Raw genomic sequence first — 17,435 nt, 5'->3', positions numbered from 1 at the left:
TGGTCACGTTTCCCGCACGCCTCCTCCGCTGTGTGTGTACAGGACGCTCCGCACATTGCTCACCACATGTACACGCTCGGAGCCGGCTCTGCACACAGCTCCCGGCGCCGGAGCCTCCTCCTCGTCCCGCTCTTCCAGTTTTAGTCCTCACTCTCCTCCAGCCTCTCCTGGCAGCCACTGCCAGTCCTCTCCCCGATCCTCGGACACTGATTGGCTGCTCCGGGTCACGTGGGCGAGCCCCCGTTTCTTACAGCAGCAGACAGAGGCAGGACAGTGCTCCGCAGAACATAGTGCAGCCGGGACCGGAGAGCTGCGGAGTCCGACACACAGGCGCTGCAGCTGGGACTAGCGGGAGCGGAGCTGTCCGCAGCATTACCCTGCCAGGAGTTATCTGCCAGCGGCCAGAGGTGAGTGCAGCCTGCACACCTGGCACCGAGAGGCGCCCCCTCCTGCCTGCGCCACACCTCGGGTCAGCGCAGCTCCTCGCCGGTCACTATGTACGTGGCCATGCGCTGCTCTCTCATCGGTGCCCAATGATAGCACGTGAATTGGACGATTGCATTGTCCCAGGTCTCCAGCTCAGTCCTGCCCCCCCCCATAATAAGTGCAGTATTTCCCCCATGATCAGTGCAGTCTCATCTGCTTCTATTTCATTGTTTTGGTACCAAGATTGCAGCGATTCTGACGATCAGGTGTCGTTCTCGTTCATATTGTGCGATCAATCACTGCTTTTCGTGGTCTCTCAGATTGGTTGCCACGTGATCGATGTCTGTGCTTGTGGATTGGCATTGTGTGGGACAGTGGGAGCAGGTGCCAGGTGTGTGATGGGTGGCAGCGCCCGGCGGGATGTCAAGTGTTCGTTCTCTACCTTTCCAGAGGTTTCAGCATCTGGCCACATTTGGGGGAGCAGACATCTGGCACATCGGGGGCGCCAAACCACATCTAGATTGGATTTTTTTTTTTCCGTTACTTAAATGTGTGTATTTTGGGCTAACAATTATTATTGCAATTGGGTTTCAATAAAGACGTCGTTTCCCTTTTACGGGCTCTTTGTTTCACTGCACAATCAACTTTAATGTGATCTGTGGTCAAAAATCATCTGAAATGAGCTCAGAAAGACAACTAAGGCCACGTTCACACCTTCAGTATTTAATCAGTATTTGTAAGCCAAGACCAGGAGTTGATAAATCATAGGAAAAGTATAATAGAAACAGGTCACCACTTCTGATGTTGACCTACAAATATGGAACGTGTCCTAAGAGTTAAAAAATCTCCCATTGGACCATCAGAATGAGCTCACTGACACATTCTCAGCTGACTCATTCTGCAGCCAGCCATAGACAGTGCAACATTTTGAATGAAACCAAATAATTTTTAATAAACAAAAACTCATTTAAGTAAACAAAAAGGAAAAAAAAAACTGTTCAGGTGGAAAAAAAAACTTAAAATTGCAAACCGCTTACTGACTTCTGTTGTGGCCTAGACTTGGCTTCCGTCAGCGTTGGGCATAATCAACATTTCAACATTGACCCAAACAATCCAACACGGCAGATCAACTTTTTGACAGCTCTCCCCAATCAGTCGACATCTTGTTTTACTCATTTGTGTTGAAAAGGCTCAGAAAATTATCCGAATTGGCATTTTTGGCTGTCAAATCTCTAGTGTGTTCCCAGCATAACTTTTCAAGTGGATGAAAATGATGCCAAATAATTCATCTCATGTGCACTATTTCTCTAAACTTGTCTCCCGGGAGAATGAAAGGATCAGGTCTATTAAAGGGAATCTGTCAGTAGGATCTACCCTCCTAAGCCGTCTATATGGGCATGTACGTTAGAGGAAGCTGAATAAAATGATTCCTTGATATCTGCGATCTTATGTCTTATTCCAGAGAAATCCACATTTTCCTTATATGTAAATGAGCTGTTAAGATCTATGGGCCGGACATAGATCTCCCTCAGAATCTGCTTCCAGAGCTTAATTTAAATTAAAGAGGGCGTTACCAGTGTGAGACATGTAATAACTGACAGTCTGCTGTCCTGATCTATGTGTCTCACACTGGTAACACCTCCTTTTATTAAAAATAAGCTCTGGAGGCGGAGTCTCATGCAGATCTATGTCCGACCCAGAGATCTTAACAGTTCATTTACATATTAAGAAAAATGTGGATTTCTCTGGAATAAGACATCGGATCATAGATATCAAGGTAACGTTTTATTCAGGTTCCAATGACCTACATGCCCATATACTCGTCTTAGGTGGGGTTGATCCTACTGACAGATTACTTTTTACTTGGATTTCACTCCAAATTAGTGTAGGGCTTTGTTCACACCTGCATTTCAGGTTTTCTGTGTTCTGTTGTTGGAACAGAATAAAGAAATTCATACAGAGCACAGATATCTTGCATAACGGAGATAAAGACCCTGTTGGCGAAATTGGGGTCCTTCAGAGAAATGGAAGGGCAAAATACAGGTGTGAGCAGAACTTAAATGTTCCGCGTAATGTTCAGTTCTGTTGAGCGGGGGCGCTGTGCCGCACACTAGTTATGACTGCAGGTAATGTAAACTGTTGGGCAGGGGCTGTATGAGGTCACGCACTGCAGGACTTTGTTCTCCTGTGCACTGTCAGACTAAAACGTTTACTCTGTGACTTTCTTAGTTCTATCTAAACCATAGCAGCCAATCGGATCCATGATTTCATTCTCTTGCACTTTTATTTTTGTTTTTCTTGATAATTTTTTTTTTTTTTTTTAAATGTTGCTGTATTACCTACTTTTATTCTTGAAGCTATAAAATTAGAGCTACAATTCCCAGGGTTTTCCCAGCAGGGACGCCATCTGTTTTCTTGACTGCTTCCCGAATGCTCAGCTTGTTGCTAGAAGCAGCTACTTGGTCTACACATTTCTAGTACAGCGCGATCGGAGGGTAATTTTACAAATCACACGCAGCCTAATTCCTGATTCCAGCGATGTCTCACTTACTGGGCTGCTTGTTGTACTTTTGATAAAATCACAGTTTTATCAGCAGGAGATTATCACTAGCGGACTAGTAAATCTGCTGCCATGTAGTCCTCGATATTCATGAACTCTGTATAACCCCCACCCACACCACTGATTGGCTGCTTTCTGTGTACAGACAGAAAGCAGCCAATCAGTGGTGTGGGTGGGGGTTATACAGAGCTCTGCATTAAGAAATATGGCAGATCTGCTGCAGAGAAAACAAGTATTTTATTAAAATAACAGCAAACAACCCAATAAGTGATACATCGCTGGAATCAGGGTCTCTGCCGCTACATCATATTGTTTTCTGATGGAGTAGCAAAAATCTGGTGACAGGTTCTCTTTAATAAATCTCTACTGTGCCCAGAAACTTCTACCACCATATCATACACCTTTATTGGCTAACCAGACAAAAAAAAAAAAAATATATATATATATATATATATATATGTATATGTTTCATGACTATGAAAATTGTACATTCACACTGAAGGCATCAAAACTATGAATTAACACATGTGGAATTATATACTTAACAAAAAAGTGTGAAACAACTGAAAATATGTCTTATATTCTAGGTTCTTCAAAGTAGCCACCTTTTGCTTTGATGACTGCTTTGCACACTCTTGGCATTCTCTTGATGAGCTTCAAGAGGTAGTCACCGGAAATGGTCTTCCAACAATCTTGAAGGAGTTCCCAGAGATACTTAGCACTTGTTGGCCCTTTTGCCTTCACTCTGCGGTCCAGCTCACCCCAAACCATCTCGATTGGGTTCAGGTCTGGTGACTGAGGAGGCCAGGTCATCTGGCATAGCCCCCCATCACTCTCCTTCTTGGTCAAATAGCCCTTACACAGCCTGGAGGTGTGTTTGGGGTCATTGTCCTGTTGAAAAATAAATGATGGTCCAACTAAATGCAAACCGGATGGAATAGCATGCCGCTGCAAGATGCTGTGGTAGCCATGCTGGTTCAGTATGCCTTCAATTTTGAATAAATCCCCAACAGTGTCACCAGCAAAGCACCCCCACACCATCACACCTCCTCCTCCATGCTTCACGGTGGGAACCAGGCATGTAGAGTCCATCCGTTCACCTTTTCTGCGTCGCACAAAGACACGGTGGTTGGAATCAAAGATCTCAAATTTGGACTCATCAGATCAAAGCACAGATTTCCACTGGTCTAATGTCCATTCCTTGTGTTCTTTAGCCCAAACAAGTCTCTTCTGCTTGTTGCCTGTCCTTAGCAGTGGTTTCCTAGCAGCTATTTTACCATGAAGGCCTGCTGCACAAAGTCTCCTCTTAACAGTTGTTGTAGAGACGTGTCTGCTGCTAGAACTCTGTGTGGCATTGACCTGGTCTCTAATCTGAGCTGCTGTTAACCTGCGATTTCTGAGGCTGGTGACTCAGATAAACTTATCCTCAGAAGCAGAGGTGACTCTTGGTCTTCCTTTCCTGGGGCGGTCCTCATGTGAGCCAGTTTCTTTGTAGCGCTTGATGGTTTTTGCAACTGCACTTGGGGACACTTTCAAAGTTTGCCCAATTTTTCGGACTGACTGACCTTAATTTCTTAAAGTAATGATGGCCACTCGTTTTTCTTAGCTGCTTTTTTCTTGCCATAATACAAATTCTAACAGTCTATTCAGTAGGACTATCAGCTGTGTATCCACCAGACCTCTGCACAACACAACTGATGGTCCCAACCCCATTTATAAGGCAAGAAATCCCACTTATTAAACCTGACAGGGCACACCTGTGAAGTGAAAACCATTTCCGGTGACTACCCTTGAAGCTCATCAAGAGAATGCCAAGAGTGTGCAAAGCAGTCATCAAAGCAAAAGGTGGCTACTTTGAAGAACCTAGAATATAAGACATATTTTCAGTTATTTCACACTTTTTTGCTAAATATATAATTCCACATGTGTTAATTCATAGTTTTGATGCCTTCAGTGTGAATGTACAATTTTCATAGTCATGAAAATACAGAAAAATATTTAAAAGAGAAGGTGTATGTGTGTAATATATAATATTATGTTGTACTTTTTTTTTTGTCTGGTTAGCCAATAAAGGTGTCACTCCGAGAGTACTTTTGTCATTTTTGGGCATAAAAGTCATAGGCATAGGGAACACAGTGGTTGCAGTTACACCCAGGATCCTCTCCCGAGGTCTCGCAGATTCCTTTTCCTATAATATGTATGGACATTGTTAGGTGAGGTCTCCAGCTGTTATAATCGCTTTAGATTTTTATAGTTCGCTTTCTTTTGAAAATGGGGTTAAATAGCTGTTGATGGAATGCTGTTCTTCCTGCCTCCCATACACATGCACACTCAATTTGGCGAGCCAACAGCTTATCTCCCATAAGAACGAAAGATTGAGCACAATGAAATCCAACCTGCCTGATCTTTCTTTCACTTGACATCACCCCAAACACACAGAGATTCTGCCAGCTTTGTTCTTATGTGTGTAGAGGTCACTGTGTCCTGTGGAAACCTTTATCAAAAGCTATTGATTCGTCAAAGCATCACCATTGTTTTAAGAGAAAAGTGTTTAATGTCATTTGGTGATTTATATACAGGTGCATCTCACTAAATTAGAATATCATCAAAAAGTCAATTTATTTATTCAATACAAAAAGTGAAACTCATTATATAGAGTCATTACAGAGGGATCTATTTCAAGTGATTATTTTTGTTAAGGTTGATGATTACTGCTTACAGCCAATGAAAGCACAAAAGTCATTATCTCAGTAAATTAAAATAATTAACAAAAAACACCTGCAAAGGCTTCCTAAGCGTTTAAAAGGGTCCCTTAGTCTGTTTCAGTAGGCTCCACAATCATGGGGAAGACTGCTGACTTGACAGATGTCCAGAAGGCAGTTATTGACACACTCCACAAGGTCCCAGACTTCCAATTTTCATTTAGAAATCAAGGTCCCAGAGTCTGGAGGAAGAGTGGAGAGGCCACAATCCAAGCTGCTTGAGGTCTAGGGGGAAGTTTCCACAATCAGTGATGGTTTGGGGAGCCATGTCATCTGCTGGTGTAGGTCCACTGTGTTTTATCAAGACCAAAGTCAGCGCAGCCGTCTACCAGGAAATTTTAGAGCACTTCATGCTTCCCTCTGCCGACAAGCTTTTTGGAGATGGAAATTTCATTCTCCAGCAGGACTTGGCACCTGTCCACACTGCCAAAAGTACCAATACCTGGTTTACACACAACAGTATCACTACGCTTGATTGGCAGCAAACTCGCCTGACCTTAACCCCATAGAGAATCTATGGGGAATTGTCAAGAGGAAGATGAGAGACCCCAGACCCAACAATGCAGACGAGCTGAAGGCTGCTATCAAAGCAACCTGGGCTTCCATAATACTTCAGCAGGGCCACAGGCTAATCGCCTCCATGTCTCGCCACATTGATGCAGTAATTGATGCAAAAGGAGCCCCGACCAAGTATTGATTGCATTTACTGAACATACATTTCAGTAGGCCAACATTTTGGATTTTAAAAACATTTTTCAAGCTGTTGTTATAAAGTATTCTAATTTACTGAGATAATGACTTTTGTGTTTTCATTGGCTGTAAGCCATAATCCTCAACATTAACAGAAATAAACACTTTAAATAGATCACTCTGTTTGTAATGACTCTATATAATATGAGTTTCACTTTTTGTATTGAAGAACTGAAATAAATTAACGTTTTGATGATATTCTAATTTCATGAGACTCCCCTGTAGGTGTCTGCTAAAAGTAAGAAACTTGTGTGCTCCTATGTGTAAAGGTTTTTCCGAATATCTTCTTGACCGTGCTGGGTTGTGACATTTTGCTCAGATCACAAAGTCCACTTTAAAGGGAATATGTAAGCTGTTTTTGCTATGTAATCTGAGAGCAGCATAATGTAGGGGCAGAGATCCTGATTCCAGCGATGTGTCACTCACTGGAAGCTTGGTGCAGTTTAGATAAACTCCACTACTGAGTGACAGCTTTCTGTGTGCACCGTGAATAGGCAGAAAGCAGCCAATCAGTGGTGTGGGCGGGGTCAGCATTCTGAGAACTGCTAGATCTGTAGCAGATAAAACAGGGATTTTATCAGCAAGCAGCTCAATAAATGACAGATTACTGGAATTGGGGTCTCTACCCCTATATCATGCTGCATCAGATTGCATAGCAAAAACCTTTTAAGAAACAAAAATTCCACGGGTTGGACTTACAAGAGCGTAGTAAAAGAGACATTATGCCCTCGTTGAAGCCCCAGCGCTGCCTCTACACTGATCCATTGGACCACGCTCCAGCAGTGACATTCCATCTACAACATGTAACTGCTGCAGCCAATCACTGACCTCAGCATCATGCTGGGACCACTGAGGCCATTGATTTGGTGCTGTGATCATGAGTTTTAGATCACTTCTTCAGCCTGTCATCCAAACAATTTATGGAGTGGGGGTTGGCGCTGGAGCTTTGGAGTGTGGGGGTTGGCGCTGGAGCTTTGGAGTGTGGGGGTCGGCGCTGGATAGTAATGTTTATTTTATATTCATTCCTCATTTCCAGCCCCTGGTCATATGTTTTAAACCTGAATTTTCTTCCCATCACATTTGCACTAAAAGTCTTCTGCACTTTTCATAATAATACCTTATGATGGTCTCTGTACACCCCCCACATCTTATAGACAAAATACATTTATTAGAGACTGTAAGTGAATGAAAAAGGATTGCAATGAGAAATTGTAGCAGATATGTAAGATGTTCCAGCTTCTCTGCAAGAGAAGAGGAGATTTTGATTATTGTTTAAGAGGATTATGTGGATCAGACGTTCATGTATAATAGACCCTATGAGAACATCCAGATCCGTAGCTGGAAAGGAAATTGGAGATCCAGTACTTCTAGTACATCAGCCAATCTTCCCTAAAAGAGAGAAATTCCCTTGTGATCAGAAATGGCGAGTGTTTGATGTTTTGTGTCAAGAAGTCCTCTTAGGTCGCCAGGCTAGCTTGGCCTGCCGCTCTCTCCTGAGCCCCCCCCATACACATACTCCGGGGGCCAGTGGTGCATAATTCGTTAAGAGGTTGTCCACCACCTGTTTTAACTTTAAAACGTGCCCAATGTGCTTTACAGAAACTAAATAATGCAAACTCAACTCCCGATCACTCACCGCTCATCTGTACCGCTAGCCAAGTCCCCATCGGTCTTCTCTGACGGGGATTGCGATTGACCACCCGATCGGCCAGTTCTGCTGACTTTAATGTAGTAAGTGTAGATTAATCTGCCGTCTATGATCTCTTGGTGATTCTTAGCTTGATTTTTGAGTTAGTCTATTCCACAGCTTCACCGCTCTTACCGCAAAGAAGCTATATAATCTCTTGGGATTTAATCTGGCCAGTAATCTGGAGTGTTTATTTCCCTATTTTCCTTTTTGGCCACAAGATGGGAATTACCCAATGGACAAGCAAAGCGCTCACTCATTAGTTGAAATGATCTTCAAGCCTGCTTAAAAAGTCATTTGTTCTCGGCAGCACATCATCCTGTGTAATCAGAATATGTGCTGCCGAGAGGAATAATATTCCAAGTGCATTATTGTTCTGCGTGTATAAATGTGCGGATGGCCTATATAAGGAGGCTATTAAATGACTGCCGGTCAGCAGGCATTTATCAGCTATGGTCGGGGCCCTTACGCTCAAGCCTGGGAGGAGTGCCCCCCACCATGTCTGATGAGGCGTCCTTAGTTGAGAGTAGTCAGGCAAAGGTGAAAATGCATCTCACTTCATATATAAGTAATGACTAAGACAAGAAACTAGTCAACAGCACAATTTTCGGTCATATTTGCAGCCTCTGGATGTAATCTGAAAGGTTTCCATTTACTTACAGCTGGAAGAGATAGTAAAAATGATGAATAATTGAAACAGGAAGTATATTTAAAGAGTAATGCTCATTTTTAATTTGTTTTAATAAATAAATAGTATTTGTGAAAATAAGAAACTTTATATACCGGTATATCAAAATTCATGGGTAAAATCTGTCTTCAGTCATTAGACTTTCCCATTACTGAGCTAGGAGATGACAATTGGTGCTCATAAAGTTCTATGGAGAACTTATAACGGAATGTCTGTGTCTGCCTCTAGCTCCTCCCTCCTGTCTCCATAGAATCTTTTGAGCACTAACTGTCATCTGCTATCTCTCTGTCCTCACTGAATACAGATTTTACCCATGATTTGGTAGTGAATGATCAGTCCAGGAGGAGAAAGAAGCAGATTTCTATAATAAGATATATTACTAAGTTTCATATTCTAGCCTGTACTATTGATTTATGAAATAAAAAAAGTTGACTCTTTAAAAGTTGCTTAAGTTTTTATTACACAGTAACAAAAAAGAGCAATTAAACCTGAGACTGTATGACTCTTCTTTATAGACATACCTGTCCCCATGCGGCCTCTGACCACTGACTGATCCCTCATAGGAGAACAAGATTTCCTTTTTTTTGTTTGCTTGTTATCTTTCTTTCTTCTTTTCTGATGTGTCTTGTAGATATAAGTGCAGTCTCTTCTGCTGACAGCCGGTAAACATTCATGTCCATTGAGCGCCATTGGCAATGCTTTCAGCACCATCTCATATATGATGCTCAGATTAGCTATGTGTATTTCTACATGTTCAATTTGCATTTTACTACCTGGCAATATTCGGAAATTAAGATTATTTGACTGCTCCAAAAATGAAATTCTTCCAAATCAATGTGAAAAATTGCAGCTTGGCCTTTTTGATTGCACTGAGGTGTAAACTCTTTGATTCATTTGACCTTATTTTTTTTTTTCCAGTTATTGAGTGAAAGAAAATGCCGCCAGCAGTTTGTGTGTGTGTGTGTGTGTGTGTGTATAATAAAAAAAAATTATATATATTTTGTTGCTGCAAGTAGTGAAAATGTGTGTTTGAGATTTATGACTTGTTCACACGCTGCATTTTTTTTCTGCGGCCAAAAACTGCTCTCTTGGCAGTAAAAAAAAAAACGCTGCGCTCAACATGCCTCTTTTGTGGCTTTTTTTAAACACTTTTTTTTGTTTGCAGCTTCTCTTTTGGCTTTAGTTTTGTCTAAATACATCTTTAATAATGTTGTGTTTTGCTGCATTTTTTATGAATAAAACTGTTTTATTTCACTTTTTCGTTGCTTTCAACGGGTGAAAAAAAAAAAAAAAAAAATGCTGCCAAAATATTGAAAGAATTGATGTGCTGCAGAGCTCAGATAAGGCAGGAAAGCAAAATCAAGCGTGTGCTTGAGATTTCGTAAATCACATAGCGTTTGCTGGTAATTCCAAGAGCAGCTTTTAATTGGCATGAAAAAACGCTGCATGTGAACATAGCCGAAACCTGTGCACATAGGCTTGCGGTTGGTTGGCTGTCCTGGGTCTGCGGCCTCATTACAGCAGATGGGGAGTCACTAAGGACAAGAGAGAAAAGTACCTGCAATAATGTCTCCTGCTGACCAATCATTTGTACATCCTCCCCATCTGTGTGGTGGGATATTCTGCAAGGAGTGTCCAGTTAGGAAAACGCACCTATCCGAATATTCCTCACTTTATTATATTCATTTGTTTTATACAGCAGGATACAATGTGCTTGTAGCTTCTTCGCTTACATATTTATAAATGCAGTAAAAAGAGATACATGCAGCTTTTTCATAGTGTCCTTTTTAACAACCATGTATACTGTCAGAGCCTTCCTTAGGGTACGTACACACGGTTTACTTCAGATCAGGGGTCTCAAACTCAGCCGGGTAAATGGGCCGCACAAAGAGAAAATTTGAATGTGAAGGGCCGCGTTTTTTGCGGGAGAAGATGACGTTTTCAATGATACCATTATTTTTTTAAATGACTTTTTGATCATCTTTTCTTTTTGCCATGTTTTTAATGGTGTTTATCGTATAGGTTATGATACAGTTTTTATATAAAACAAAATTTTTAGTGGCCAAATATTATTCCATTATTTTTTTCATTATTATACTTTTTTTTTTCATGTTTTTTCCTTTTTTTTTTTTTGCCACTTCTCCCCCAATCGGCCTTATACAGTAATATAGTTTTAGAATTTTGTCCTATGTAGCAATTATTATGTCTCCAATCCTGTAATAATGTCCACGGTCCTATAATAATGTCCCCATTCTGGTCCCATCTTATAGTAATGTCTTCATCCTTGTCACCTTCTTGTAACACTGTCCCTATCCTGGTCCCATCTTATAGTAATCTTCCTATCTAAGGCTGTGTGCCCACGATGCGTATTTCATGCGTTTTTGGTGCGGAAATTTCCGCAGCGTAAACGCATGGTAAGCCTTCTGCCATGGTCCCCTATGCAATTCCGCACTTAAAATGCGCATGCTGCGGATTTTTCCGCAGCGTTTATGCTGCGCTCAAAAATCCGCAGCATATCCATTAATTTTGCGGAAGCGCAGCGTTTTCGCCGCCATTGACTTGCATTAGAACGCGCCAATTCCGCAAGACTGCATCTGTACTTGCGTAATTGGCGCGTTCTAATGTGCGGGTGGTACCCGGGTGTAGAGGAGAGGAGAGTCTCCTCCACACCCAGATACCATAGAAACTGTAAAAAAAAGAATAAAATAAAAAAAGATTATATTTACCTTCTGGCGGCCCGTGCTGCGCTCCTTCTCCTTTGCCGGCACATCACGTTGGACTGTAGGACCTGCGGTGACATCAGTCATGTGACGGTAGGTCCTTCAATACAGGGCATCGCAATATCCCGGCAGCCAGGAACGAGCGCAGCAGCACATCCCGGGCCATCGGAAGGTAAGTATACATTTATTTTTTTATTTTTAACCATTCTAAGGTCACACTATATAAATCCATGCTGTTTGTTAAAGCCCTAAAGTTGCCATTTGAAATGACTTTAGTTTTGTGCCATGTCTGTGATCTGCATTTTTTTCAACAACATTAAACAACTGAATGAACATCCTACGAGCCCAGCCCGGTGATTCCATAATTTTTGCCAGGGGTTGTAGTAATGTCCTCATCCTTGTCACCTTCTTGTAACAATGTCTCTCATTTTGCTGCTCTTTACTCTCTCCCTCAGCAAACAGCATCCTCTTCCTGCTCTGCACCCAGGGTGCTTAGCAATGATGTCTTGTGCTGCCGTGCCGGGATGTCGACGTCAGCTGCTGGCCTCTGATTGGCCAGTGACTGGTATTAGTATTGCGGTGCAGAGAGCTGGTCTCTGCGCTGCAATACTTTTCAATTGAATGTGCGTCCCGGGGTGCACATTCAGTTGAAAAAAAAGTGCTGACATCGGCGGCCCTTGGCTCGCTGTATGCGATTGGCTCAGGGGCCTAAGAGCTGCAGAATGGAACCTCAGGGCCTGCGTGTTTGAAACCGCTGCTTTAGACGTTGGCATACCCGCTTCTTTTTTGCTTACTGAATATGCTTCAGTAAATTGCTGGCTGTACTTTTTTCCTGAGGCATCTTCCTTGGTATATTTTCAATGCTTTTGCAGCAGGATTTAGTTTTTTATTTTATATATAAAATGGTGGCAGCCATCTGAAGAATGGACTAATCACTTCTTTTAGCCACTTCATGGCTTTCAAAGTCTGAAGTGGTTAAAAGAATGTACAGAAGATGGAACATTCGCACAATTAGTTGTTTGTACATTGCTATGCATTTATTGAGCTCTTTTTAGGTGGGTTACAATCGGAATCCACCTAAAAATGATGCAGTGTGCCCATTATTGTAGTATTAGTGTAGTTTTTGGACTGAAAACTATCCGTAAACTCTCCAAGTTGTCCTAAAAATCTTGTGATTAGGATTAAATCCAAAACCAAAATCTCAATTTGCAGACACTGTGTTTCGTGGTACTGCCCCTCATCAGTGCTAAGTGTGAGATCTGGTTTGGCTGAGTGAGAAGCGTCTGACCAGGATCCAAGGGGTAACGTTTCTCCTTGCGGAGAGTGACATGTCAAGCCTGACATGCCGAGGTGAGGAGCCTTTTTTTTTGGCTTTAATCCTAAATTATGTGACAAGGCTCGTTAGAGAGTTGATATTGACTTTTAGGATTGCTACTTTGTATAGGTGGCATGAGAGTTCTCTTCCTCTCTGAAGAGACAATTTGCATATTTTCCAGAGGAGCATTGCGGCTTTAAAAGTCTCCTCACCTCAGCATGTCACTCTCCGCACTGAGAAAAGTTACACCATGGATCCTAAATATCTTAAAACTCCTCAAAGACTTTGGGCTTGATTCATCAAGACTGACATTTTCACTCCGCTCTTGATAAGGAGATGTGCTGGAGTCAGGTGCTCCTGATTCAAGAAGATTCATATGGATCTGGAGCGTCGGATGAATGGCGTGTCTCACCACAAATCCTACTCCAGCCCCTGCTGGAATAAGATTTGTGGCATAGTGAGCGGCACCACTCGTTTGACAGGCCCCTGTCCTGATCACTTTGTCGGTGCTGGGCAAAAATGATGTGAGAACGCCAAATCCACACAATGTTAGTACAACCTTGAGTTGCCCCAAAAACTATGAAAACTCTGTAGAGAGTTAGTGTACACCTCTTTCTGTTAGAAAATCTCCTGTGTGGTTGCACTGGGTGCCTCTTCTATTCTTGTTAAGTAGGGTATCCCCTGGTTTGGTCAGGCTTGGGGAAACTCTGTCCTATCTTGCGCACAACTATGTTTTAGAATTCTTAACTTCTCTTGCTTATATAGCGCCAACATATTCCAAGGAGGTTTCCAGTCATTGTCATCACTCACTGTCTCCAGTGCGGCTCACAATCTAAATTTCCTATCAGTATGTCTTTGGAGGATAAGGCTATGTTCACACATGTTGTGTTTTTCATTTTTTTTTTTTTTTTTTTTTTGCTGCAGATTTTTATGCAAATTTTCAGCTGCGTTTTGTAGTACCAGCAAAGTCTATGAGAAACCAGAATTCTCTGTTCACACATCATGTTTTTTTTTGTTGCATATTTTGTGCCTTGGTTGGGTTTTTGGTAAATAGAGCATGTCACTTCTTTCAGTGTTTTTTTTCACCCATAGGAAGTAATGGGTGATGGAAAAAAAAAAACGCACCAAAATTTGCATCAGCGTTTTTGATGGCAAAATAGAATGGGGTTCTTTTTTTTCACAGAACTTTATGTACATGCAGAAATAGAGACAGAAGGACAGTGATAAAAATGCATAAAAAAAAAAACGCAGCAAAACCTGCGATTTTGACGCAGCTGATTTCCTGCCAGAGATTAGGTTTTGCTGCAGATTTGTGACGATGTAAAACCCAACATATGTGAACATAGCCTAAAAGTAAACCAAAGTATCCAGAGGGAAAAAAACATGCGGAGACGTCATTGCATTGTGGATAAGTAATGGATTGGTCTTCGTACATGAATAATAAGGGACAACGAACAGAACCCTTAAAAATTTTGCACCATTGTCAAGAAAAATAAAATAACGTCTCCTCCTGTCCTGTGCTGTTAGAACATATTCTCTCCTCTTCTGGCACTTTGTCATCAGTGTTACTCAAGTATTACCGTACTTCATTTAAAATACTTTATACATCCGGCCATAAAATGTTATCTATGAGGAGTGAATTTTGCTTAAAGTTGTAGACTTCCAGCTGCGGGAGGTCGGAGCCTCCGGACATTCCAGGAGAGCGGGCAAGTCCGTCCTATTCTCAGCTCTATGGCTTTAACCTCTTAAGAGGAGGCATGCTGCTTTTTTACTAGACCACCTGCCACCCACGTCCAACACTCCACAGTTTCCACATCTGAATAAGCGCTTCTTTGTGTAATATTCACTTATAAATCACTCAGGTTTTCAACTGTAAATAAATCTTTGATTTGCAGACAAATATTTTGTGTTATCATCATGAACGGAATTTGACCTCTTGCAATAAATGATATTTTCAGGTCTTAGTTCTGTTTATACCATGAATACTACTTGTTTTATAAGTGATGTTTGTCTTCTTTTTTTTTTTTTCTCTCCAGGTTGTTATATATAAAAGGCAGTGCGAAAATTAGCCATCTTATCAAGTTTTGTACAGTGCAGTTTACTCAGCATGACCTATCAAGCCTGCTCAACTAGTTACAAAATAGCCAAAATAAACTATGGCTGACTTCCTTTAATATTTTGCTCCACTGGAAAGTTGATGGTGGTAGATGCAGTATTTGGATTCGAAAGGTTGTTCCTTTGCTGCTGGTGGATTAAACATATTTAAAGGGGTTGTCCAGGCTTGGGGGTTCAGTGACTGCAAACTTGTAAATCCTCACATAACGCACTGCACGCTGTCAGGATTCTCCAGAAACAAGAGTGGGCTTGCACGTGACTGCAAGTAAGCGATTTGCATACATGCTGACACATGCCGACTAGACGTGTGCAGGTTCACTCAATATAAGTTGTATTGAGAGAGGCAGGACACGTCTAGTCAGAATGTGGCTGGAAGTATTCTGATCGCTTATTTCCCATCACGTAATGGTCTACTTCCGGCACCAGAGAAATCTGAAAGCACGCAGTGTGTGCTGTGAGGATTGACAAGTCTGCAGTCACATAGTGATAGCTGCATTCAAGTGATAAAATGACCGCGATTGTAGTTGGAGGCAGATGCTGACTATGTATTACAGCTGTCCTCTGCCTGGTATAGTGCTCAGCTACTGACCCTGCTCCATACACTGGGATCTGACATAAACACACTATTACGTCCTATGTCGGGAAAGCAGGGCTGTGGAGTCGGTGTCCATTTTGGTGGAGTTGGAGTCGGAATCAGAGTCGGTATAAAATGGACAGACTCCAATTCCTAAAATATATAATAAATTGGGTACAGTAGTTCAATGCAGTTTGTGGGGAATATTTTTTCATAAGAATTTGGGAAAGTTATTAAGTGTCCTATAAATGTCTGTCCTATTCCTGATCTAAGGGTCTAGACTTTTAGCAGAGATAAATCTGTGCTACAGTAAATTTATCACTTAATCACTCAAATCACTTATCACTCAAACATGTATGAGGGAGTTGTGGAGTTGGAGTCTATGTCATGGAAATTGAGGAGTCTGAGTCGGAGGTTTGGCTTACCGACTCCACAGTCCTGCAGGAAGGGGTTTAAAAGCTTTTTAAATCTCAAGCTTGAGAAAACTGAATTCATTTGGGCATATTCATCATCACTTTCTAATTTTCCTAATTACGCCAAACTTATTAATGTGGCTCCTACTGTTCGATAAACATGGTGCGCCTTAAGACTTTGTAGTCTAAATCTGCACCATTTATGAGTTGCCTTACTTTAATATTTTTTTGTCACATATGAGCCAGGCCCTTTTCCAATCTGCCATAGCCTCTCTGTGGACTCCAATCCAACACTCTTGTACCCCTTCTCACATTACTCCTCTGATACCCCTGTAGGATAAGCCCTTCACTTGCTACCCATTCTCCAGGTAATACAGGTAAAAATACTATTTATTTATTTTACTCACTTATATAGTGCCATTAATTCCACATCACTTTACAGACATTATCAGCACTGTGCCCATAGGGAATCTGGATAGTGAGCCCCAATCAGTATGTCTTTGGCGTGTGGGAGGAAACCCACGCAAACACAGGGTAGAATTTGAACCTGGGACCCCAGCGCTGCAAGGCTGCAGTGCTAACCACTGAGCCACCGTGATGCCCTGTACTACCAGTGACTTAAAAGTCTGACCGTAACCTGTACCCTCTGTACATAACTGACCTTTCCTCGCTAACAGCCTCTACACTGGTATATGAGCAGCTTCTATCCTCACCTACCGTCTGCCGCAGTTGTAGATTGTAAGCTCCCGTAGGCTGGGTCCTCTCTCCCTCCATAGCAATCTATCACTTACTACCTTATGTTATACAGATTGGGGTTTGTATGGAGTAATTGTGTGGTTGTACTTTGAACATAAGAAAAGTGATCTAGTGTTAGAGAACTTATCCTCAATCTACGACTTCCCTTTTTATTCAATAAATAATCGGGTAGCCCAAGGTTTTTCTAAAAATAATCTATTGAGAAAAGCATTCAGAATGGCCCCTAATACCACTTACCTGAAAGGGCCCGGACTTCCGAGTGGGATCTGCCTACCTGTTGCGGCCACTCGTGCAGTGAAGGCTCAAGATCACGTCCATTGCATTGACCTAGCACTGCCATGTACTTTACTAAGCTGAGAGTAACGGTAACAACACTCGAGCAGTGGATTAGTGGATCTCCCTCTTTTACTGCAAAAGGGGCCGAAATGGGTGGTGGAATCCCGCTCTGCAAAACCCTTTTGGGAAATATTAGTGTTGCTTCTGAGAGCTTTCGCTAATGGTTGATCATCTGGTGACTTGTTTAACTATCATCTCTGTACAAAAGTTCTCTGGAGGGTCCCATATTTTCCAAAAGGGTTATACAGAGCGGGATTCCACCACCCATTTTGGCCCCTTTTGCAGTTAATGAGGGAGACCCACTAATCCACTGCTCGAGTGATGTTACTGTTA

General features: G+C 42.0%; 1 protein-coding gene across 1 annotated transcript in view; it reads left to right on the top strand.

Annotated features, from left to right (window-relative positions):
• The first annotated feature begins 203 nt into the window (after nt 1-203).
• The window catches only part of STXBP6 (syntaxin binding protein 6), a 77,013-nt gene continuing 59,781 nt past the window's right edge, over nt 204-17,435 (top strand). Inside the window, exon 1 of the mRNA XM_073639039.1 lies at nt 204-407. The gene's annotated coding sequence lies outside the window, so the exon portion shown is untranslated. The remainder of the gene's footprint in view (nt 408-17,435) is intronic.

This window comes from Phyllobates terribilis, unplaced genomic scaffold (genome assembly GCF_046119375.1).
Source record: "Phyllobates terribilis strain yellow unplaced genomic scaffold, ASM4611937v1 Scaffold_7__3_contigs__length_470593459, whole genome shotgun sequence".
NCBI classification, from domain to species: Eukaryota; Metazoa; Chordata; class Amphibia; order Anura; family Dendrobatidae; genus Phyllobates; species Phyllobates terribilis.
This window is presented reverse-complemented; position numbering and strand designations above follow the sequence as displayed.